Below are 26,982 nucleotides of genomic sequence, written 5' to 3'. Positions count from 1 at the left end.
CCTGATTTCCATTATTATGTAATCCCATCACATTCATGATGCCCTCCTTCTGCTTTCTAGGGGAAATACCATGATTTCAAACTCATAAATCTTTTAAATTGTAGCAACTGTAATTTCCTTGCCACTTAAAACTCAAATAAATGCACACAGAACATTACATGCATATATTCTATATACTTCATTTACTTACATAAGGTAATAAGTGTAATTCTAAGTCATTCCTTGTTCCTTCTTCTAAGAATTTATGCAAATCATTTTATTAATGTGTTTCTTTTACTGCAAGCTGCTTGAGGCAAGATTATAATGGCCTTTTCTTGGTACATAGCTCAGCGAAAATTAATTCATATATAAATGTTGAAAGATTTTGAGAAGGAGAAGTAAAACTAAAACAAAAAGAATAAGCAAAAATTTATGAGGGACATGAAACAACTGCCAAAAAGTACATTGAACTTCACTAGTTCAACAGTATATAAGGATTTTGTCAATTTCTAATACTACACAGTGATTTGTGTTCATTTTCAAGATACTGTGCCAAGTAAAGTTTTTCCAGAAGAAACGAGACTTTTAAAATCAATCCATCTAGCCGTTCATCCATCCTTCTAATCCACCCTTTACAAATATTTGAACAAAAGCAAAGCAAGTAATTTTTTGAAGATAGAAATATTCGAATTTCTAGACAATCACAATCCAACCTAGTGACCAAAATATTCTTGGAAATACTGCAAATATTAATGCTAATCATTGCAATTTTGCTATGCATTGTACAATATTGCCACTTAACTGTATGAAAAGCAGTTGTTGTTCTCACAGTGATTAAAATGTGCATTTAAGAGTAATATGTGAGCTGAAAGCAATAAGCAAGATGTATTTGAAATCAACAGCTTACTTCAAGAAATATCCTCATTCAAGTACAGCAGGGTTTTTGCAATTTCAAACCAAAATACTAAAGCATAATATTGAGAGGTTTGTTATGTCTATAAAATAATGAGATTGATATCCATGCAAGATAGTTTCAATATTTGTAATTATATTATGCCTAAAGTAGTCTTTATGAATCTACGTAAAATGAAATGAGCCTTTAATCCAAGTATACGTGTTTTAATTTCTTCTCTACGGACAAGTTTTATCTCTATCGACACAAATAATCCATCATCAATTGATACATTAAAATTAGGGTGAGTGTGTTATGAGCCAGTTTGAGGACTATAGCCCAGGAGAACTTTTTCACCAAGGAAAGAAGCTCTCTGAAGAAGTAGGGTGTACAGAGTGGTTATATACCATCTTGGGACAAAGAGAATCCATCACATATGACACGAATATCTCTTTTACTACTGTGATGAGATGCTTTGCTAGCACAGCAGGTAGGTGGTCACAAGGTGAGCACAGCAAATCGATGGTCAGCAGGTCAGTGGGCACGAGATGAGTTAAAGCAGGTCAGCAATTAATCCTTAGTTTCTGGGAAGAAATACTTATCCTTAAAAAAATGCTGACATGGGGGAGGCAACATATCTATCTTTAAGGGCATCATTCTGGGCTTTGGGAAATTGTAAATGTTTAAAGCAGATGTACAATGCATGCTCAACAGGTCATGTCAGGCCTTTCTGGAAAAACAAGGTTAGGCCGAATTAGTTTTAAATCAAACGGCTTCCTCATATACTCCAATAAATCCTATTTCTTTTCATTTATTCATCATCTGTAATTGAAACATTTGGCAAATCATTTTATGGTAATATTCAGCAATAAAATGACAATTTCTTCTGTAAGGGTAAACAAATAATTTTCTTTCTTCCTTTCTAGGTTCTTGGCTGAGACCTCCTGGTAATAAAAGAAAGATTAATAGGAGAAAAACAAACAGAAGTTTAATAACATGTATAACTCCTGTATACATGGGAGATACCCAGGAAAACTGAGTACCTGCTCAAAACGGCCCAAGCCACCACCTTAAATACCATCTCCAGCTAAGGACAGAAGATGACCTTGGGGGGGGCAGGCAGTCAGTTATGGGAGGCTATCAGGAAAATCACAGTTAACTAATAGGATATGGTTGTTATGGAGATCTAAGCCTGCTGCCTTCTCCATTGATAAGAATTTCTAGAGATTTAGTCACCCTCCTCTTCCTGGTACAGAGAGGGAGATATTCTTACAAATGGAGATTTCCCTTATAAATGTAAATTTCTCTCACAAAAGGGTAGCTTCTACTTGGTTTTCAGAGCTTCTCTTGTCTCTGCTGTGTTTTAAAAAATAACCAGCTCAAGATAATCTTTATGCCAAAGAGGCACATTTTGGGATGGTATATTCTGTTCCCCTTCACTTCCATTTGGAGAATATCCTCATATGCCAAACAGTTAAATATGTGGGTATGTTGCTAAGCATGTGATATGTGTCAGAAAATGCAGCTTTTAAAAATTCCTGTCATGTAGACACTTTTCCACTTAAATGTACGATTTCTTTTAATGTAGTTTTAGAATGAGTTTCTATTAAAAAAGAAAAAATATTATTTAATGTGCTTATATACCTACTTTACCTCCTGGGCTTGTGATAATTTTTAATATTGTACAGGACTAACAGATTATCTATGTTATTTTATACTTTCTCTAAAAATCCATAGTAAAACCAATCCTGCCCTCTAGATTCTGTATTGCGCCAGATGGTGTCTTCACAGTAATATGTTCTTAAATTGGATGATTACTTTAATAGCCTAGGCAAAGTTATGCTGTTTTGAATGGTTGCACACTGTAAATGAAACCTAATCTTTCCTGTAGGGTAAATATTATTAACATGAAGCAGTTTTAAAACTATTTTATGATCTCACTCAATGCCAAAGTTTCATACTCTGATGAAACTTTTGGGGGATTTATTATTTGATTTATTTATTATTATTATATTACAAATTATTTTTGTACAATGTTATGTGTGTGTTAAATTGATCATCACATCTAGGAAATGTGGGGGATCAGAATGTGCCACCCCAAAATGTGCCTCTCTGGTGTGATTATTTATAATCATTAATTGATAATATATTATCAATATAATTATTTATTATTATTATTATTTATTTATTTTTTTGGCTGGGGATTCGCCCTGAGGTAACATATGTTGTCAATCTTCCTCTTTTGCTTGAGGAAGATGGTCCCTGAGCTAACATCCGTGCCAATCTTCCTCTATTTTGTATGTGGGTTGCCTCCACAGCATTGCCACCAACAAGTGGTGTAGGTCCGCGCCTGTGAACCAAACCCAGGCTGCCGAAGTGGAGCATGCCGAACTTAAACACTAGGCCACAGGGCCAGCCCTGGCATGATAATTGTTAAGAACAAAAGACTCAGAAAGAAACTGTGACCTTCCTTCTAACTGTCTAAAAAAATTTAAGGTAGAAGGCCTGCCCCAGGAGAGAGCTATCACCATGGATAACTCCAAATGTGGTAGACTGGGAAGAATCTTTCTAGGCCCATTTTTACCAAAGTTCTCTCTCGGGTCACATTGTCTATAGATGGCCCAGCAAACACTAGTTTGCCAAACATTTGATTTTCCATCTCCAGGTAAACTGCCTCCTTCCCAAACCACTTGGGAAAGTTGAAGTCCCAAACCACTACTCCCAATATCCTCCTTTGTCTTTAGCTGAAGATGGTATTTAAGGTGGTGGCTTCAGCCATTTTGGTGAGTTACTCAGTTTTCCGGGGTTTCTTCCATGTATACATGTTATTAAACTTCGTTTGATTTTCTCCTGTTATTCTATCTCACGTCAATTTAATTCTTAGACCAGCCAGAAGAACCTAGAGGGTAGAGGAATAATTCTTTCTCCTCTATAGAAAGATAAAACACAACTTCACCTTAATTTTCTATGTAGAGCTATTTATAACACCAAAGTTACAGATATACAAACCAGAAGAGATAATTTCCATTGTTGGAGTATTTCAATGACATTATTTCACTTTCAGAACATATATTTAACCATTTCATATGTCAGTATTGAGTACAGCATCCTCACTCTCTAACTCCTCTGAAGATGATGCTAGGCAGTTCTGAAATAATTATAAATATAATTGGTAAGTTAAATGCACTGCGTTTAATTACAGATGTGAAACTTCAGATTCAAACTTCAGTTCTCAGGAACATTCACAGTAACTTTTATTATACACTCAAATTTTCTAAATAACTAAGTTTTAACTCAAAATTCTTAAAACACAAACTTTACGGATGGAAAATTTCTGTGTGCATCATTTATTTTCCAGTCATTTTAAACAAAGCATACATACAGAAGAAAATTTAAACTTTTGTGATAGCTCATTCACATTGTCATAAATATTAATTACAATGCAGTGTTTAAATTATTTGTGGCAGATGTAGACACACAAATAGATTACTGAAGCATAGGATGACTGAGGCAGCAGTGGTGAGCCTGGATTTATTTTCACACAGCATTTTGATGTCAAATTTAGTTTTGAGCAATTGACTCTTTCCTCAGAAGCTTAAAGTTAAGTCTCCTAGACCAAAGAGGCCACTTTTTACTATCTGGAAAAATCATCTTCACTTTTGCTGTCAATATCCCGCTGGTTTCTCAAGCTACTAAAAAATACATATAATTATGAGTACACTAAGAAAGAGGACCATTGGTTTCTTTGAAACTTTATATGTAATGTGGTAGCTCCTTTTCACCAGTTTCTGGGATGTGGGGTGGCAAAAGAGAATCTTAGTTGCGTGAATTCACAACGCTTCTTTTCTCTCCAATATCATTCTCTAGGAAGAATTCTATCTTTGCCAGATTGGGGCTGGGCATTTACTGTGAAGAATTTGAAAAGTGGAAAAGGTGAAACAAGGAGATGCCCCGAAAGAATCTTGACTGACTTATTTTGGAAAGGCAGGACAGGGTTATTGGTGAAAACAACAACAAAAAATAGATCTAGAAGGAAGGGGATATGGAGAAAGGTAAGTACATTCAAAATAATAGAGATCTCCTGTACACTATAGAGCCTATAGTTAACAATACTGTATTGTATACTTAAAAATCTGCTAAGAGGGTATTTTCATTTTAAATTGAGATATAATTGACAATTAATATTATGTTAGCTGCAGGCGTACAACATAATGATTCGATATTTGTATATACTGTGAAATGATCACCACTATAAGTCTAGTTAACACCCATCACCACACATAGTTTCAAATGTTTTTTCTAGTGATGAGAAGAGGGTATATATTATATAAGTGTTATGATCATAAAAAATAAAATAAAGAGAACAGGAGGAAAAAATAATAATTGGAGGGAATTTGGAAATTTGGAAATAAAAAGATTTCAGGGCAGCTGAAAGACAAGAAAGATCTTGAGAGAGACACACACACAAACTCATTTTAAGAAGCTTATTTATAGTATTATATGAATAGGATTCTCTTTTGCCATTTTCCAACAAGTTACAGTAAACAGTTATTCAAATTATTTCACGATGTCTAATTGGTTTGTCTGTACGTCTGACATCCTGCCAGGATGAGACGCCTGCAATGTTTTGGGTTTACGTGTTATGATTTTACAGGAGTTATGCTAGGGTTTGCACATAGGCTCTTCCAGAGTGTTCCATACTGTGGTCATAAGAGGACAGTTGGAGGGGGGGTAGAAATTTTAATAACATATATAAAACACAAAGGACTACATCTGACATTTATTAATCACTTAACAATTATTCCCCTCTCTCCATTTATAGTAGTTATACCTTTCAATATTTTTTGCATGTGTGTGCACACATACATACACACATACACCCCACCACAACTTTTCTTAAATCCACTTGTACTTGAGTGAGCTGTCAAATCTAGTAAGAAAATATGGATAACTGAAGGTGAGTGGCTCCAATCTTCGCACCATGTATCCAATAACTTATATGCTTTAAAACTCTATGATATCTGTACCTCACAACTGAGATATTTATGTCATTCTGCCTTTTTATATTATGAGCCTTTATTTTGCTGACTGTAATTTTTAATGATTTTACTGATCCATAAGTCATCAGGCATTATGCAACTATTACATTGATTATTTAGATATTATAGCATTATCAAAAGAAAATGTAACATGATTAAAATGCTTATATTAAAAAATTAGCCAGACAAAACAGAATATAAAATAACACTTGCAAAACCATCACAATAATGTGAAAGTACTGAATGAGGGAAATGCATGAAAGAAGTAATCCCAGATACTAATACTCAGGAACAATGGTAAGGTATATGAAATTATGGTTGATTTCTTCAGTTAACTATTTAGTGATTACAGAGTCATGATATTTCTTTGGTTTTCTAAATAATTCTATTCCTGTTTAATAAAGTTAAAAATTAAATAATACTCTCTGATATTTATGCCAAAGTAAAGTGATTTAAATTAAACACAATTCACTACTTACAAGTAACAAAGCTGACAGGAATCATGGAATTTTGATGGACTTGTTCACAAAAATGTTACTCTCATATGCTTTAGTCCTGTTGGCATAAAACAATGTTTGAGCGTATGCTTGAAACATGTTCTCTTTCAATGCCTATCTGTGTGAGGCAAAGCAGATTCAGTGAAGAACTACCAATGTAAAAATCTCCTGATTTTTTATCAGTCCAAATCAAATCTATACCCAATATTTCTTTATAAATAAAATTAAGTATTTATCAAAATGGCATAAAATATTAATTAACTCACAGAAATATTTCAGGGAATGATATATCAATTGTATTTTAAAAAGCATTGCACTTATGTCATTTAGTCTTCTTCATAGCAAGTATGAAGAATTACAAAGCTCAGGTCCAAATTTAGGTATATTTCCATAGAGGTGAGTCTTTTTACTACACTTTGAACATCTTGGCTACCCACCAACTTGTGACTGTGTTGCCTAGTCTTCATTATCCAATAATAATATGTTTCCCAGGTTCCACTCATTGTACAGAACATCCAGTCTTGCAGAAGCAATAACATGAGGCCCTCAAGCTATTTTGACTCTTGAGGACTAGAAAAACTTTTACTCTGGAGACTTTTGAAATTTTGCTCAAAAATGTCCAAACTTTTCCTTACCCACTCCCTTGGGGCATTGGTTATTTAATAGGTTCTTAGTCTGGCTCCCAGTCTTATGTGGAAGCATGCCAAAGGCAGAGAGAAACACTGAGTAACTCTCACTCCTTCCAAAACTCATCCTTCAACATTTCCTTCTTTTCTAGTACAAAGAAGGCATGGGGAAAGCAAGTAATGCCAAATCTCCTTTATCTATGTTCTTTACTAAGTTTCTCCAACCTTAGTTTATCCTCCTGATAAAGGAATATTTATCTGGGTTTTCTTATTATAAAAGTTGAATGGGCCTTATTATTTCTTTTAATGCTCATCCTCAACATCACAGCCCTGAATCCACTCTTCACATTCACTTGTCTTTTTTTGTTGTTTTTCAGAGTGCCAAATATTTTATGTTGTAGTTTCATTATCTATAAAATAAAAATTTTGAAGGCAAGGATCCTTAAGATCTATTTAAAGATGAAAAATTTTGAGACTATACAGAACAGTGTCATCTCTATCAATGTATTTCAGAATAAGCTGTGCTTTTGCAAGAAAGCCATGGAAAAACCCATATTAAAAAAAGATTCAAATTCAGATAGGGCAGAATATGAACCATTCAATAGCCTCACAGAACAAGAGTTTATGGTCATGCTGGCCTGCTCTGATGATTCTAATAGATACCAGGCAGAACTTTTAATTTCTGTTTGTGTTTGATTAAATATATGACACGATGACATGTGAAGACATTCACTTTTCTATGAAAGGCTTTGTTATCGATTTTGTTATCGATATTGGGGGAGTTCTTTACTGAATCTACCCTCTTAGTTGTTTGGAATAGTTCACAAGTTGCAGAAGTCATCTTTAAAAATGGCAGTGTTAGCTTTTTTCTGATTAAATTTAAATATGTTTTAACATACAAAATGAAACAAAATATGGTAGCAATTATAAAACTTAGAAATGTAGCTGCTAGATATATAAATAATAATGCATATTTAATAATTTGCAAACATTAAAATAAAATGGAAAAATTTAAATGCTGGCAGCAAGGGAATAGTATATGCATGTGTATGTGATTTTGTTTTTGCTGATTTGAGATTGTCAGAGAGAGTGAAAGGAACAGTAAGTGAGGTAGGAGGAAGACATCTGAATCTTTCTGCATGGCTTTTATATTCTAAGTCAGACAAGGCAGCCATTCAGAACAAATAACCCATTTTCCAATACAATTTAACCATAAACCACCCTACTATGTACAGGTAATTTTAGTTAATTAGAGATGTTTGGAGTTAAAAAATTAAAATACAGTGGAATGATTTATTATAACTGTTAAAGACATAATCCATTAAATCTCTACACCAATGTTTTCTAAAAACAATCTTATTGCTTAGCCTATTCTTTAGTAAGCATCTGCACATCACTAAAATGTCTCAAAATGACCTTGTTTAATTCCTCATGTGTATTAACTTGAATATTCAATAACCCAAATAAAAATTTAATTTCCATCTCAAAAGGCACATCATTTCCTCTTTTGCATTAAGGACATTTTTTCATTGCCTTGTACTAAATATACATTTTACATATATGTGGAAAAGGAACAATAACAGTATAAAAAGCAGTATTTAATAGTTGATTTTAGATATGATATCTTTTATAATGAAATATCTAAGAAATGAATGCATTATTAACATTTTTGTTGTCTAGGATTTTAGTAATACTCCTGTATTAGTAATACTCCTGTAATCTAACTTATACTTTTATTTCCTCTCAAAATATTACCTAAATATGAGAAGTAGATATTGTAAGGTATACAGTGGTATATGGCACACAGTTACTGTTCTGAGGAGCTTATGATATAGAGGGAAAAATATAAAATACAACTATGACTATGCAGATAGGTTTCATTAGGGTGCCATACACAACCTATTATCATTCATAGAAGAGAGACAATATGTTTTCAACACTGAGGTGAGATGTTTCATCAAGAGAGATTCCTACATAATTGCAAGACTTGAAGGTTGGGTTGGATCCTTTTAACAGTTAAGCTTAAGTTGCAGAAAACAAAACCCAATCTACCTATACTAAGCAAATAGGGCTGTGAACAGAGGGACTAGGTGTATATGTCAGTGGAGAGTATGGAGGACAGGCTTGCCCAAGAGTGGCTCCCAGAACAACTTATAGAGCTTGTGAAGAAAATAGCGTGTGAAGAAAATCTTTGTCACAATAAAAAGCTGGGAAATCAAGAAGCAGCCTCCCGACTGCCAGCACAGATCCACACCACCTCAGAGCCTAAAAAGACCACTTGGAAGGTATTAACATGAGGATTCTTCCACTGTGTTAAGAAAAAGAAGATAGAAGGACAAGTATAAGTTAGACACAGATGTCTCATTCCCTCTAATAAATGTTATTTGAACTTCTAGCTTGAAGCCCACAAAGCAATATAAACAGTATATGTTTACATAAAATATATAAAATATAAAACAGTATATGATATAAAATATATAAAAATAATTTCTATAACTTATGCTCTTATATGTTTTTATTGTTGTGGTGTTGGCTCCTATGGTGTAAATATATTTGTCTGGCATTAAAATATGTAATACCAAAAAAAAAGGAAAAAATATAGAAAGGAAAGCTAGCCACTATAAACCTTATATTTAGAAGAGAGAGAAAAAATTTCACCTCAACAACAAATAAACTTTTTGTATCTGGAAACCACCTTTAGAGATCATCTATTACAACTTCCCATCTATTAAAATAATTCTTTTTAATTGAATTTAATCATTCTTTTTGTCTCTGACAGAAGACCATCAGTTGTTTTTCTAAAATTCTTTAGTTAGTGAACTCTAAACTCATATGCAACCTGGACAATTTTTAATTATTTCAAGTATACAAAGTATTTCTTATATTCAACTGATGCCAGCCTTCTTAAATTTCCATTCATTTACAGGACTGCTCTCAGAATAATAGTGGAAACACAGAAAAAAATATTCAGGGAGGACAGACTTATGTACATATTTTTAATTGATTTAATTTTCTATATGAATGCAGTCTAAATACATTCCACTTGTATTAGTTAGGATTCTGCAGAAAAAAAGAGCCAACAGAATACATAATCTATGTATCTATCTAGATACAGTCCCGCACCGAATAACAACGTTTCGGTCAATGAAGAACAGCATATACGACAGTGGTCCCATAAGATTAGTACCATACAGCCTAGATGTGCAGTAGCCGAGACCTTCTAGGTTTGTGTAAGTACACTCTATGATGTTCACAAAATGACACAATCGCCTAACGATGCATTTCTTAGAACATATCCCAGTTGTTAAATGGCACGTGACTGTATATCTATATCTCCATAAATATCTCTCTATATGGAAAGAGTTAGTATATATATATAAATGTACATATATTTATACAGAGAGATTTATTATAAGCCATTGGTTCAACATGATTACAGGGGCTAAGTCCCACATGCCATAATCCGTCATCTGCATGCTGGAGACCCAGGAAAGTTGGTAGTATGGTTTGAAGGCCTGATCATCGTATAGCCAATGGTGTAGATTCCAGTTCAACTTTGAAGTTCTGAGAACCAGGAGTGCTGAAGGCAGAAGATCAATGTCCTACTCATCCAGTCAGACAGAGAGAGAATTCAACCTTCCTTTGTTTTTTTTTTGTTCTATTTAGGCCCTCAATGGATAGGATGATGCCTACCCACTTTGGGAAGGGCCATCTGCTTTACTCAGTAGACCAATTCAAATGCTAACCTCTTCTGGAAGCACCCTCACAGATATACCCAAAAATAATGTTCAACCAGATATCTGGGCATTTCATGGCCCAGTCAAGTTGACATGTAAAGTTAGCCATCACATCAATATATCTTCATATCTATTTTATATCTACTTTCCTTGAATTCATTCGTGAAGGTAAAAGAAGATCCTAAGAGAACTTGCTTCTTGAAGTAAAATTCTTTAGTTTCAGAGTAAAAACAAACACTGACACTTTGAGGTCAAACTTCAGACCACGTGGAAGGTTGGGCTATACCCCAAAGAGCAGCACAAACCCTCTTCATATCTTTCCACATCACAGTAAAGACACTAACAAGGTAATTTCACATGGTGATATATTTCTCAAGAAAATAAAATGGGTAAAGTCATAGAAACTTCAAGAAACTGCAAGGGGGTTAGATTTGGTGGTCAGTAAAGTTCTATCTGGAGAGATGATGTTTGAGCTGAAAAATGATTGACAAGAAGGGACCAGCCGTGTGAAGGCTCACATGTGTACGGCTGGAGTTTGGAGGGTGTGAAGTGCAAGATGAGATTGGAGTAATAAGCACGTCATGTAATGATGTAAAATAAGTTTGAATGTCATTCTGAGTGCAGCAGGAGATTCTTGAGATATTTCAGGCAGGAAGGAAGAATGAGGTGGTTCCCATGTTAAAAATCCCATGAGGTTTTTTATTAAATGGATGAATGTTATTTATACATAACTTACATATTATATAGGTATACATTTTCTTGTTGTAGATCATAATACTAAGTGCTTATTGAGATGACATTGTATAAAACATTTCCCTATATATACATATCAAAAGTACTTACATGGATAATTTTAGGGTAAGACAAGAAAGCCTCCATCCCAGAAGATATTTAAATATTTTCAACTTGATACATTACTATATTCGTATTTTCAAGGTTAGTCCAGATCAGCCAACATGGGCTTTAAAGCAGCAGATAATTAGTAACCTTGAATCTTTTTATTGCTATGAAGTTACTAAACCTGGCACTTTAGGTAAAGAATTTTGATATAAAAGGTGCCATATAATGACTTTTGGCAGACTTAGATTATTTATTAAACTATTGAAATACATACGTAAACCATGCCTGACTTGCTGCCAAGATATACATGTAGTTCTAGTTCTATTTTGTAAAGGAAATTAGTAAATGTATAGCAGTCATGGGACACATTTTCTACAAAAGTTCCAAATGTTTGAACACATGATTCAGTGATGTGGACAAAGTCGGATATTGCGGATACCAGATATCCAATAGATATTGGAACCTAGAGAGTAAACAAAATCATTTTAGCATGTTTCTGTGAGAGGATACATTGCCCGATACGTAGCCCTAAAACATAGCAGTCCTGCTGGTCAGGTGTTACCGAAGTAGGAGATAATTATCTGAAGCCTCCTTGGACTTGCATTGACATATCAGGCCAAGCAACTCTCCGTCACTCACATGTCATGACAGCCAGATGCTCAGTTACCTGACCCACCAAGTCATAAGGCGGGACATGCACAGCAGCTCTACATCATGAAATGACAGTAGTGTATACGAGAGTGGGCCCAAACAAGCCTTGAAGGCACAAGCAAGTTACATGAAGAAGTGGTCCAAATGCCCATGGTCTGCACTCCTGCTATATGATCTCCTCTCTCCCATCCCGAACCTCTGGCCTCACGGGAAGTTCCCTTCACCAAGTTGACAAAGGAAGAGAAGACTTGGGCCTATTTTACTGACGGTTCTTCACAATATGCAAGCACCACCTGAAAGTGGACAGCTGTAGAGCCACAGCCCCTTTCTGGAGCATCCCTGAAGGAGAGAGGTGAAGGGAAATCCTCCCAATGGACAAGGCTTCAAGCAGTGCACCTGGTTGTGCATTTTGCTTGGATGGAAAAATGGCCAGACATGTGATGATATACTCATTCATGGATTGTGGCCAATGATTTGGCTGGATGGGGCTTGGATGGAACATGATTGGAAAAATGGTGACAAAGAAGTCTGGGGAAGAGGTATGTGGATAGATCTCTCTGAATGGGCAAAAAATGTGAAAATATTTGTGTCCCATGTGAATGCTCATCAAAGGATCACCTCAGCAGAAGAGGATTTTAATATCAAGTGGATAGGATTCTGTGGAATGGATAGGGCCATTCTGTGGATATGGGTCTGCCTCTCCCCAGTCATCCTTGTGATCACCCAATGGGTTCATGAACAAAGTGGCCATGTTGGCAGGGATGGAGGTTATGTCAGTTATCAGTTTGTTGCTCAGTTAACTTTCATGCAATAATAGCTATTCTGTTCTGTTTTTAAGCCCTGAACCACATTTTCTCCCACTTCAACATATGAAATATTCATGTGCCAAAATGTATAGTTATTGTGGGGGTGGGGGTGGGGAGTTATTTTTGTATAAAAAAATTCTGTAGAAACTCTCTGAAATAAACTTTTGATCATGCAGCATAATCCTACACTTTTGGGAAATAGAAATAATAGATGTCATTACTCTTTCGGAGAAAAGTCATTCTCTGACCCCTTGGGTTACTGCACAAATGACTAAGATTGTAACTGTAGTTGTACTCTGAGATAGGAAGCAGAAAATATATTTACTAAATGTGGAAATAAGAATATATTTTACATTATCTGTTTAGCTACACTTTCTATATGCATGGTTAGAAAATCTTTACTAATGAAATCAGTGCATTTTGAATTCTATATGTCTAAAACATATGTAACACAAACATCTACTCAGAAAAAAAGTCAACAGCAACAAAAATCATTTCCTATGGGAACAGTATCACCATTCAAATTAGGCTAAAAAATGTGATATCATATTTATCATCCCATATCCAGTCACCTGCTAGGCCCTCATATATATATTTTTTTCCTATACCTTCTTATAGTCATTCTTTTCTTCCCAGTCCAAATACTACTGTGCTAATGAAGGTCTTTGCTATGTTCACCTAGGTTATTTCTAAAAAATTTCTAATTGGGCTTCCTGTCTTGAACATCTTTTTCTCGATTATGCTGTCATGTCAGTTTTTCCAAAATATCACTGAGTCAGAAAGCTCCTATATATTTCCTGTCATTCACACATCACTTGCTTGCAGTTCAGCTCTGTTTAGGATCGGATCAACTTCAAACAGGTGCAATCTGACATTGCCTCAATTCTTGCCCAATTTACAATCTGGAAAAGCAGGAGTATTAACAACTCACAAATGAACGTTTACCCAATGTAATTTGAGGAGCAGTCTTGGCACAGTTTATATAGCTTCTCGGGGGGTACCCCCTCAAGAATGGAGCAATCAGTCCTTTAAAAGTGACCAGCTAGTTCTAGCTCTTTCTCCTCCCCAGCTTCAATCCCTTGTCCCTCACTTCTGTTTCTTGAGATGCACTCCCTAAGAAAATAATAGCATATAAGCTTATGCCTCAGGCTCTGCTTTCTTAGGAACCCAGTCCAAAATAGTTGATTTGGGCTTTTCATTCTCTCCTCAGAAGACTTTATTAATAAAAGTCCAAACCACATATCTCCTTAATTCAAACAATTTCACAAACTAAGGACTCTCTACCTTTCTGGTTTACTTTTCCAATGAATTTAATTTAAACTATTATTTTGAGCATCTTTTCAAAACACTGTATAGTAATCTAGCCCCTCAATGTCCTTCTTCCTATTTCTCCTTTGGAAATCTTATCTATCCTTCAAGGACTCATTTCCACCTCTCTTTTTTTTTTTTTTTTTTTCGGTGAGGAAGATCAGCCCTGAGCTAACATCTGATGCCAATCCTCCTCTTTTTGCTGAGGAAGACTGGCCCTGGGCTAACTTCCGTGCCCATCTTCCTCCACTTTATATGGAACGCCGCCACAGCATGGCTTGGCAAGCAGTGTGTTGGTGCGCACCGGGGATCCCAACTGGTGAACCCCAGCCGGTGCAGTGCAGCGTGTGCAATTAACCGCTACGCCACCGGGCTGGCTCCCTCATTTCTACCTCTTTTATGAAGGCTTCCTGAAACTCAGTCTCCTCAATCTTCTGAAACTCTCTTCTCTATAACCCAATAATTATTGTGAATTCCCTTATCAACTATGATCTTATCCTGAACTTATTAAAATTGAGGAATGTCACCCTTACAACTCTCTTTAAGGTTCTTAATGTGTAAGGAATCACACTTCATACATTTCACATCTTTGAAATAAAACAAGTAGTTTATACTGAAAATTCTGTTATTTTGAAATAAGCATGTGCTTATGAATTTTATCATGATGATTATCTAGTTTTATTGAGAATCAACAGATTTATCTTCAAAAAGCATTTTCTGTAAACATTATTTTAAATTTGGCATTTCCTTCTGTAAGTTAAATGCACACCTGGTCTCTCTACCTTGTGCCATTCATTCAAAATATACAGCTCCTATTTGCAAGCAATTCTTCCCTTAATATCTCATGTAAGGAGATTTTAATTCCAATGATTTTTAACTATAGCTATAGTGTGTACGTTCATTTTATGAATATTTTATGTAACAGTATTTAGCAATATGTTGTTTGTGGTTGTGTTTATTTTAAATGAGACAGTAACAGATCCCATTCATATCAGGAAGGTTCTCCACGGTACCTAAGACAATAAGGAAGCTACTTTTTACCTATGGTAATTGTTGTTCTGAGAAAATATATATGACACTCAGAATTTTAATAGTAAATAGTAGAGATATCCTGTTAAAAGTATTTATGTAGTAAACTCTTCATAACCATGCAAGAAAAAGAAAAAAGCTATCATGGTAAGTTGTAATGTTTATGAGGCAGCCTAATTGCTCATAATCAAATGGGATCAACTGTGAAAAGAAAAATCCAGACAGAATATTCTGATATGCATATTATGACATAAGCGTAGCAATTAAAAACACCAGAGATTCAAACAATGTTTACTGAGCTGTTATGTATCCATATGTTTATAAAATTGGCTGGCAAAATGGCAAGAGACGAAATTGCCATTACTTAATAAAGTTTCTTTTTGAAAATATATATCTATATAGATATAAATATAGATAAAGCAGCTAATTAATATATGTAAATACGAATTCATCAAAAAAGCCAAATAACTATGCCTCAAATATCAACCATGTCAAATATTAACTGTGTAAATGGTTTCTTCTCTGAGTTTTCCTAGTCAGTGTAATATATCGGATCTTTTTTTTACATATGCACGACTGCGAAGCAAAGTAATGTTAAATTTATTGCTAATCAGGATGTCTTTATTATGAACCAGAACAATTCTGAAATCAAAGTTTCAAAGACGTTAAGTACTGTTTTGTTAGTGTACATTGCATCAGACTGATTTCATAAACACAGAAGAAGGGTAAGTAAAAAATACATACAAGAATATAGAGAATATAGGGAATAGAGAAGAAAGTCAGGTTTAGAGACTTAAATTGGCAGAACTGGAGGAACTAAAGGGATATTAGGCTTAAAAATTAGAACGTGAAGAGTAAGTTCGAGAAATCATATGCCAAGGGATGGCTGCTTAAAGAACTAAAATATGAAATGCACCTAACTTCCACCATAAATACTAGCTTCAATTGTCATTATATTTCCTTCAGCCTAAACCTAAATACCAGCATTTCTTAATGTTATTGACATTTGAGGGGGACAATTCTTGGTTGAGTGAGACTGCTGTGAACATTGTGGGTGTTTAGCAAACCCAGCCCTTCCCGCTAAATGTCTGTAGTAGCCCCAATCCCTGAAAACCTCAGACGTTCCCATTTTCAGATGCCATCTTAGGGATGGTACAGTGTCTAGTTGAGAATCATTGCCAATAACAAGCACTTCTCATAAAAGTCAGTTGCACAGCTAATCCAGAGTTCTGAATTTTTTTATTTCCCCACGGCAGTATCTATTTTGTTAGAGTAGGGGAGCAGTGGAGAAGTAAATACCTCCTACTGTTGGCAAGTGACTTAGAATTACAGGATAAAAAACTCTGAAAACTTTCTTAAAGAACATCTATTCCAACTATATATTTATATACGTATGAGCATATATATGTAATATATACAAACACAAACACCTGTAGATATATATAATATATATGCATATGTATATGTAGATATACACACACATATATATCATAATGATAGTAATGATGGTAAATACAGACCTATTAGAAACTTTTTGTTGAATTTTCTAATTACTATCAGATGGCGAATTTACACCAGAATGAGCACCTGCACCTTTTAGAATCGACACAGATTTCTTAAGTATGTGTGCACAGTGCAGTGTTGTTCAAACTCTTTTCTTCAGTATGGGACTACAGGGACTCACTAATACAGCTAATCCAGTTATAAATAATTTTTGACCTGTAGACCCCCAAAAGGCTGGTAACTCAGCCTCTTCCTTGTTCCTTGAAGTGGGCTCTGCAGCACTTAGAAAGAACCACACATGCACATGCACACACATACACACACACACACACACACAAAGCCAGTTTGAAAAGCCCCAATCTAGATTAGATCTTTGAAGCAGAAGTGACATGGTTCATTTTCTTCTATGAATAAAAGTGATATTACAAGCCAGACATACATGACAGTATGATACATCTGAACAAATTAGAGCTGTAAGTTTTGTTTCCAGTCTCTTCTCCTTAATAACCCTAGTGTCTCTCCACACTCTGTTTCATACTCTACCCTGTTTCTAATGCAATCTTTCTAAAATGTGCACTTATCATTCCACAGCTTAAATATCACAACGGCTTTTCATCATTCACAGGATAAAGGCCAACAGCTTCAGCATTCCATCCTGGGACTCTGATGATGTACAACCCCTCTACTTTCCCAACTTCAACTCCCATTTGTCTCTTCCATATATCTTATTATGCAGCCAAGAAGCACTATTAAAACATAGTTTAGGTGTCATCATTCCCAGGAGGCATTTCTTGTTTTGCCAACCAAGGTGAGGCATGACTTCTCTACTTACAACCCCAATCATATCACAGACATGGTCATACTATGCTGTATCATCATTATTTGTTTATATCCTCCAATAGACTACAAGCGAATTAAGGGAAGGGGGTGCATCATATTTATATATGTACCTGTCTCACATATAGTGGGTACAAAATTTGTTAACTGAATTGATTATTTGATTTGTCTTCTATCAATTTTGGTAATGTTTCATAATTAGAAAAAGCCATTTTTATCAGATACATTATGATCTTTATTTAAATTGAATTTATGGTAGCCAAAGTTATAAAACTGATTTACTGATTCAAAGTGCTGGACGTTATATTTATTCTTGTTAAAATACATCATATTATTTTTAACTTTTTTTTGTCTTTAGAGATACACTTTGATTCTAATTCTGTCATCTATTGTACAATTCTTCCTAAAAAAGTTTGATGAAAATTGATTTTAGGTCTTTATCCAAGTTATTAATTAAAAATTTCAAATTTGAAAGGATAGTTCCAAAGACATAGATTTCAGAAACTAAGAAGTACTATAAGAGAAGTTATTTTTAAAATAATAATCTAAATTTTAAAAAATTGTAACATTTTTTCAAAAATATTTGTAATTCTTTATTAACTTTAGTTCAGTACAAGTTTTATTGTTAAAGGTTTAGCTAAAATGAGTTATACACTATCAATATCTATATCTATCTATGCATATAGATAGGTAGGTAGGTAAATAGATAAATAGGTAGATAGAGAAAGAGAGAGAAAGAGAGAAAGAGCATGATATGAATTTTAGAGAGCTCTCTCTCTCCTTTTATCCTCATTGGCGCCTAAGTATCTTGATTTCTGTAGTACCTCTGATTTGTTTTGAACCCCTTCAGTTTCTCACCTGTAAATTCAAATATCTGTGGTATGTAACAGTTTTTTAAAAGCCTCATTTCAATTATCTCATGAAATAAAAACTTGACAAAGACTATTAAAGGAGATTATCACAAATTAAGTGTCCATGCAGTTCTTGATCACAAAGTGTATTGGTACATATGGATTTATGCAGACATATCAGCAGTGAAGAATTCAAGATGCTTTAAAAAAAAAGCAGTTTTTATTCTACAACTAGCTTATAAAGAGTGATTTTCCTTGTAGCTCATATTTTAAGATAGAAATGTAGTTGAATTCCCCAAAGGGCCTATAATTACTCCAGATTTACAAGAGTCTAAATTCTGAAGAACTCCTTTGACACAAAACCAACTTATCAAATGAATAATCATTAAATATCTCCCTTTATTCACTCAGAGAGTCTTACTATTAATGTAAGGAACACAAATTCTGGGCTCATATAACTTTAGTGAGGTAGAGTGGCCTTCCAACGCCCCTCAGGTACCTCTAATTGCAGTAATCTGTTCATGGTTAGCAATTCTGCACTAATAGCCTTTTCCCAGGGAGACAGTTCTACAAATTCGTAACATTTCAATTGCCTTCAGATTTTTATGATATTAAGTTGGAGAAAAAAAAAAGAACCTTATTTCGAAGAAAATCAAGCTGTTAATGCCCACTTGATTATTTTAGAAATCTAGTTGCACTAAATGTTTTTTTCCTTTAGATAAAATGTTTCTAAGACATAATAAAATGACTGGAAGGAGTGGCAGGCAAAGCAGCTAACCTCATTTGAATCAAACTCAATGTTAATTTGCCCTCTTACCAATGATTTAGGCAACAATATAAAATGACTAAAATGCAATTTGAAGAAAAAAAGGCATACATTCAAATTGTTTTGGAAAAGTTTTGTGACTGAGAGAAATAGAACATTTATTTCAGCAGAATGGAAAGGGCTCTATTGCCTTCCTCTACTGTCTTATAATGCATCTTTGTAGTTAATCTCTAACATTTTACCCTAGAAACACTGCATATCGTTGGTCATATTCTGTTATAATATCATTTTTGTGACTCTTGATATTCATTCACTATAAAATCATTGGTTTTAGGAGCGTTTAATCACCATTTTACATTAACATATATGCCAATATAAAAAGGCACACACTGCAAAAACGTTCTCTTCTTTATCTCTCTTTCAGGTTAACAGTGACCAAGGGTCGTATCCATATTGCATACACATATTCACCTACTGTTTAGAATTTCTACAGGTTCTTTGCTGATGCAGTTCTGACTTGGCTCAGACAATGCCCCATGTCAGGTGAGAACTGCCCTCCTCTCACGCACAATACACTTCCAGTGGCAGTTTCTACCGGTCCAGTCTTTTTGTTGATCTTGTTTTGCAGAAATTACTTTCATCAGATCGTCTTTATGTGTTTCAAGACGCCTTTGAATGGATTTATAGGGTGAAACCTGTGGTTGCCATGATGCCATTTCTTAAGTCTTTTCTTCACGATTTAAGCCTATATCAAATATACGTTGCTTATTATTTCAGTAAATCATTTATTTTTAAATTTCATCTCTTTCAAATAGGCTTTATATGATTCTTAGTATTTGGTTTTGATTATAGGCTGCCTAGAACCTTGGAATGCTTACAACCTGATATGAGCCTCAGGTATCCTGAGAAACAGTTTTTATACAGAAAATATTTTTCAGTAGATACAATGGAAAATGTAGGACTGACAGAAGTATGTTCTACCTATCTGTTAAGTTAAATTTATTTATTCATTTAGTCATTCATGCATTTAACAAGAACACTTGTGTCTTCATTAGGCCAATTGTGCATCTAATAAAAATGCTGGACATTATTTTTAGGAGAAAAAATTGAACCAGATTTAAAATAATTTTATAAATTTGATTTTGGAATTTTGGTGTTATTCTTATGAAATTACACCAAATATATTTCCATATTCTCTAAGAACTATGTAGTTTGGAAATGATTTGAAGCAACATGATTTTAAAAGATTTCACTTAGTGGTATAAATAAGTACATATACTGAAAATAGAAAAAAGTCACCTATTAAATAAATGCTAAAATAATTTATATAAATTCATTTTATATCTTCTAGAATAATAAAATAACTCAATTTTGCCAGATTCTTTCTTAAGTGGGTACATAAGTCCCTTTCTCATCTCAGAAGTGAAGCCAGTTCTTCATATTAAAATGACATATTTCTTCTCCTGTGCATCTCTATTTAAGAGTATGTGCGCCCTTGTGCCATGTTGCTTGGGTGGGAGTACCATCTCTGCTACTTACGAATCACTTGGCTCTTCTATCATCTCTATGACTTGTTTTCTCTTTTATAAAATGAGGATGACAACAATAATAACAGCACCTGTCTTCTTTATTTGTTGCAGACCTGGTGCCACACATAAGGATTCGATAAATGTCATCTACCGTTGTTTATAATGGTCTATTTTATATCTTAGTTGCTCTCATTCAATCTGCTCCGTGGAATTATTTTGTATGATGATCATGGCAACATTAGCTTGATTTTCAGCACTACATTTTTGGTTATCCAGACATGCCACTCAGTGTTACACAGAGTTCCCTGCTAGAACTACTTAAGTAGTGGTAATATAAGAGTTGGCTCACTATGGAAAACAGTATGGAGATTTCTCCAAAAATTAAAAATAGAAATACCATACGATCCAGCTATTCCACTACTGGGCATTTATCCAAAGAACATGAAATCAATAATTCAAAAAGATATATGCATCCCCAAGGTCATTGCAGCATTCTTCACAATAGCCAAGACTTGCAAGCAACTCAAGTGTCCATCGATGGATGAATGGATAAAGATGTGATATATGTATAGAATGGAATATTACTCAGTCATAAAAAAGACAAAAATCATGCCATTTACAAAATGGATGCACCTTGAGGGTACTATGCTGAGCAAAATAAGTCAGACAGGGAAAGACAAACACCACATCATTTCACTTATATGTGGAAGATAAACAAACAAACACATAGACAAGGAGAATAGATTAATCATTACCAGAGGAGACGTGGGTGGAGGAACGGCAAAAGGGGTAAAGGGGCACATATGTATGGTGATGGATAAAAACTGGACTGTTGGTGGTGAACATGATGCAGTCTATACAGAAACTGAAATTTAGTGATGGACACCTGAAATTTACATAATTTGTAAGCCAATATGACCTCAATAAAATTATAAAAAAAAAAAAAAGTTTTTAAAAAAAGAGCTGGCTCACAGCTTCAAGTCCAGAGACAGTGTAGGTCTGCAGTTTAGCATCAGCTTTGGTCATTTTCTGTGCCAATTTCCTGAGGTCATTTGGTTACTTGGATTCAGTGTTTAATTTTCTCACTAATCAATGCATCATTAAGCATCATGATGCCCAAATATTTAACTCACTGAAAGCACTCAGATTAGTATTACCAATGCAAATCTGTTCTATTATTTTTAAGCTGATTCTAACAAAGGTTTAAATGGTAGAGAAGGCTTGGGTAGGAATGCCTAGAATGATATTTGAGAATTCTATTCAAATTCAGATTAGTTTTACTTTGTCTGATTTCATTACCATTTGTAATTACTGATTATAAATATAGCCATATGTGTGAGCATTGTGTAGTGGACATGGATATTTATCTAATCATCATCCATTCCTACTCTCTCTTTAGTCACAGATTCCCATTGCTATCCAGGTGTCCACCTCCATGCACCATGCACATAACTATGCGTTTCATGGTAAAGTGAACCTATACCCAGTCCCAAGAGTGGGCATGGTTAGTTCAGTTCATCTTCCTTGCCATTGATTGGTACGAGAATATTCATGTGAATCAATTCTAATCCATCAGACATGATGGCAAGTCAGCTGGATTGCTTCTACAAAAACATTCTTATCTTCTATAAAAAAGTCATAAGAAAATATATTTTCCCTCTACCTATGGACATTACTGGGTCTGGATATGACACCTAGAACTTCTTCAGATATCTTATTACCAGCCAAGAATGTCGCCAACCCTGAGAGGACCAGACTGAGATGAAGAGATCGTGGGTCATAAATGACATACTTGAGCTGCTGAGTCAACAAACCTCAGAGTCTACCATATTTCTGTAATTTCTATTATGTGTGGTAATAAATTTCCTCATTGATTAGGCCAGTTTAAATGAACATTTCGTGCTATTTGCAGTGCAAAGCATCCTAAATGATACAAGATGGAAAGGATCATTTAATATCATTTAATCCTTCCCTCACGAAACAGATGAAGGCACAAAGATTCAAGCAGAGTAGGTTAACTCAGCTAACAAGAACTTTTATTTTTAGACTGATGAGTGATTATATGCTTTAAATGGTAGTAGAGAAACATTTCTTTTCAGTGATACGATTGAAACATTTTTTTAAGCAGTTACCAAAGTTATAATTACCCCATCTACAGAAAGGAATTTGGGGGATTAAAATTTAACTTGACAACTTTAAGAATATTAACCTTTCATAATGGTTGAGCTGTTCATGTTCTCCATACCCCAAACTAGACTGTAGCATTTGCATACATTATTATGCTGCAGGGGGAAGAATATTAGCCTAGCACTCTCAGAAGACAGGTCTGCAAGTCCACACACACAGTGAAGATGTGCAGTTGAAAGGATTTTGTACCTTTAGAAGACTTATTCTTGTTTCTGAATTAACCAGTGTGTGAACTTGACTGGAATGACCACTAATTTATCATATATGACAAAACATAGGCCCAAATTAAATCTGAATTTTTCACTGTCTTTTGAAAGCAGCTAAAATTTTTTTCCAAGTAATATCCAAGGCAGAAGTCCAATATATATGTGATATAAAGTAGATATCCTTTGGCTCAAGTGGAGGCAGAGGACCTAGAGCACGCAGGGAATATCAACATCACGCTCTGACGTCTCCTTTGTGAAACCTTTATGCTCTACTAGGGATAGTTTAAAAGCCCCTGAACTAGATAGATGATCTCCCAAGCCCTCTTCTAGCTCTTAAGTTATAAGGTTCTATAAATCAAATGAAAAACTAATTGCTCAAATATTATAAAATGCAATGCATGCTTGATGATTTTTGTATGTGTTTGGGTCATTTTTCCAATGGTAACTTCTCACATTATTTAATTTTAGAAGAACTACCGAACACTCAGTTTTGATAAGTATTAGTTCTTTGAATTACTGTACCTTGATCAGTGCTTTTTCCATGAGAGCATATCCTGCGGATGATATTATTCTGTGATCTAACACTGTACTTAGACTTATACATTAGCAGATTAAATACAATAATGTCATTAGCTATATATTCCGATTTAATCACCTGAGATATCAAATTCAGGAATTCATTTGGATTCTGCAATTACTTGGTCCAGATTCCACCCCACCACGACCAGAAACAAAGATAGGACATACAGTGGGCGACTCAACTGCTTCTTTTCATCCTCTTTTCCTCATATGACAGAAAATGGCTTTCTTGAGCTTCATTATTCCCCTCACAAATCTCTTAGGTTCTCTTGATTTTCTGACGACCTCTTAAATCAATATTATGTGGTGTTTAATTCTATATCTTGTAATTTAGCTATAATTTTATAATTGGGAATTGTGTTGATAGAATTTAAAATATAGTTCCTTCTTTCACACATGAAGAAATCATAAAATTTTTTTCACTGTAAAAATTAGTAATACTTTATATCAATGTTATTTATAGCGAATTGCTGGAATTACTATTTTTTTTGTTTGTTTGTTTGTTTTTTGTGAGGAGATCAGCCCTGAGCTAACATCCGCCAATCCTCCTCTTTTTTTTGCTGAGGAAGACGGCCCTGGGCTAACATCGGTGCCTATCTTCCTCCACTTTATATGAGATGCCGCCACAGCATGGCTTACCAAGCAGTGCGTCGGTGCGCGCCTGGGATCCGAACCAGCGAACCCCGGGCTGCCGCAGCGGAGCGCGCGCACTTAACCGCTTGCGCCACCGGGCCGGCCCCTACTATTTATTTTTTAAATCTTGAATGATAATAAACACGCTGAAATACTAAAATAACAATAGCTATTATTTTAGGTTATGGGTGATATCTCTTCATTACATTTGTTTCTACATTTTCTAAATTACTTGCAACAAGCGAATATTTATTTATAATCAGGATGAACAGATATTTTAATCAGCATATTTAATTTTATATAAGCCGTTTGATTATAATTACGTAAAAATGATATGCAAAGCAAAAAGACAGAAAGAGAGAATAAAAAAGGGTTAACAATTGTTGTCTTGGATTGATTAAGGCTGAATTTTCTCTTGCACATTTTCATGTCTCAGATTCCCATGAAGAAACATATGTTAATTTTATAATAAACTTATATTGTCAAACTATTTAGAAGATTGGTTAATTGATTTATTTGGATGGTATAAAATATTATTTCAATAGGAAGTATGCTGAACGACATCACGTTTCCTGAAATAATAAGCACTTTATAACAATTTATATGTGGATGAGGTGGCATCCTCTGAACCTCTGGTCCTTTGAAGTAAACCTCAGAAATCGAATACAGGCAAGTCCCACACTTCCCAATAATGACCCTGAACCTCTGTCATTCTAACCTACCCCCTCACCTTTGTACCTTGTCTCCACTGGATTACAAACTACATGCTATATACCTGAGGCTTCAATTCTTGTTTGAACTCTGTGTTGTTACCTGGTTTTTGGTTACTCCAGTTAGAACTCTTACATAGTGTTTATATAAATTACAACTGATTTATAGAGAAGATAAATGTTGGGAACAGATAACACAATAGTCATCTCACTCTGTTCAACAAATCAAGCAACCTAAGTTTGGTAAGAATAGTAATCAGGGGACGCAATTGTTTCAATTAGTAAAAACTATTAAAAATTTTAAAAGAAATTCTAAAAGGCAAAGAAGCAATATTACGAAAAACAGGAACAAGCCAAGATCTACCTTTTGACTTTGAGATGCCCTAAGTGCCAGCTGTAAGAATGCATTCCTTATATTTTGTTGATAATCCATATCCCATTTGATAGGATGCACCTCGGTATTTCCATTGCAGGGAAGATGAGATACGTTTGTAGCTTTGTGTGCATTAACATGTAAACACGTCACATTTAATGTGATTGTTGCCCACTAAGCACTCAAACCTACCACCTTCTCTAGAGAATTGCCCTTGTTGGAATGGGAGTTGCCCATTCAGGAGGTTATTTCCCTCCTAATCCTACCCCAACCTCTCACAGCCTGCAGACAATGACTGAGTGATGCTGGTACAAAGGTCAGCGTCAGCGTGGGACCAACTTCACAGTGTAGTTCCTACCTCTCATAGAATCAGCGCTGCCATAGAATCAGGCTGAAGCTAGGGGCCAATTGACACTACACCTTTCCTTAGCTTCCTCCCTTGCCCTATCTTTCTTCACTCCCTCTCTCTTGACTAGGGTCGTCAGGTGAAATAAAGGACGCTGAGATAAATTTAAATTTCAGAAGAAGAATGAATACTATTTTAGTATAAGTATGTCCCAAATATTTCAAATAAATATTCACTGTTTATCTGAAATTCAAATTTCACTAGGCATACCATACTTTTATTGGCTAAATCTGATAATCCTATTCCTGAGACCATTTCTTCAATAAATCGCAGACTCTGTTTCTAGGAAAACCAACCTTAGACCATGCCAATTATTTACTGTTAGGTTATTAAACATATATTTCAAAACGATATAACTATATATATGCATATATGTACTGATCAATTCATGTAAATATATATATTATATACACATATCTGTATGTTATTTAACAATAGTAATGAATATAGAGCATATATGCATTATACAAAAAATTAGTTCTGGAAGAGTAAATACCAAGCTGCCAAAAGAAGTAATCCATGGACAAAAAAATAGGATTTATGAAAGAAGTTTGTGGTATCTCCATTTTACACTGAAATTCTCATATCATTTGCAGTTTACAACAGAATGTTACGTTAGTAATTCCAGTGCATAGCAATAAAGGTAAAGTTAGTTGCATCATTGATTTTGTCCTCCTAGTAGTTGAACGCTAGCGAGATTTTCTTTTTCTTATTTTGTTTTGCTTTTTTATTTGTTTTTCAATGCTTTTTTTTTTTTTTTTTTTGCTGAGGAAGATTTGCCCTGAGCTAACATCCACTGCTAATCTTCCCCTTTTTATATGTGAGCTGCCATCACAGCATGGCCACTGACAGACTAGTGGTGCAGGTCCACGCACAGGAACGGAACCCAGGCCACTGAAGCCAAGCCCACCCAACTTAACCACTAGGCCACTGGGGCTGATCCTTGATTTGCTATTTTTTAATGTTGATATCCATTGACTCCAAGCTGACATCGTATG

General features: G+C 34.8%; 1 protein-coding gene and 1 long non-coding RNA gene across 2 annotated transcripts in view; both read right to left on the bottom strand.

The window, feature by feature from the left end:
- The window catches only part of ZNF804A (zinc finger protein 804A), a 280,914-nt gene that overhangs the window by 175,415 nt on the left and 78,517 nt on the right, over positions 1–26,982 (bottom strand). The gene's annotated exons all lie outside the window — the stretch shown is intronic.
- Positions 209–6,532, bottom strand: LOC131410884 (uncharacterized). Its single transcript, XR_009221430.1, has 3 exons — positions 6,390–6,532; positions 3,881–4,019; positions 209–383 (listed from the first exon to the last, which is right to left on the bottom strand). It is a non-coding gene; the product is annotated as an uncharacterized LOC131410884 (long non-coding RNA).

This window comes from Diceros bicornis, chromosome 10 (genome assembly GCF_020826845.1).
Source record: "Diceros bicornis minor isolate mBicDic1 chromosome 10, mDicBic1.mat.cur, whole genome shotgun sequence".
NCBI lineage: Eukaryota > Metazoa > Chordata > Mammalia > Perissodactyla > Rhinocerotidae > Diceros > Diceros bicornis.
This window is presented reverse-complemented; position numbering and strand designations above follow the sequence as displayed.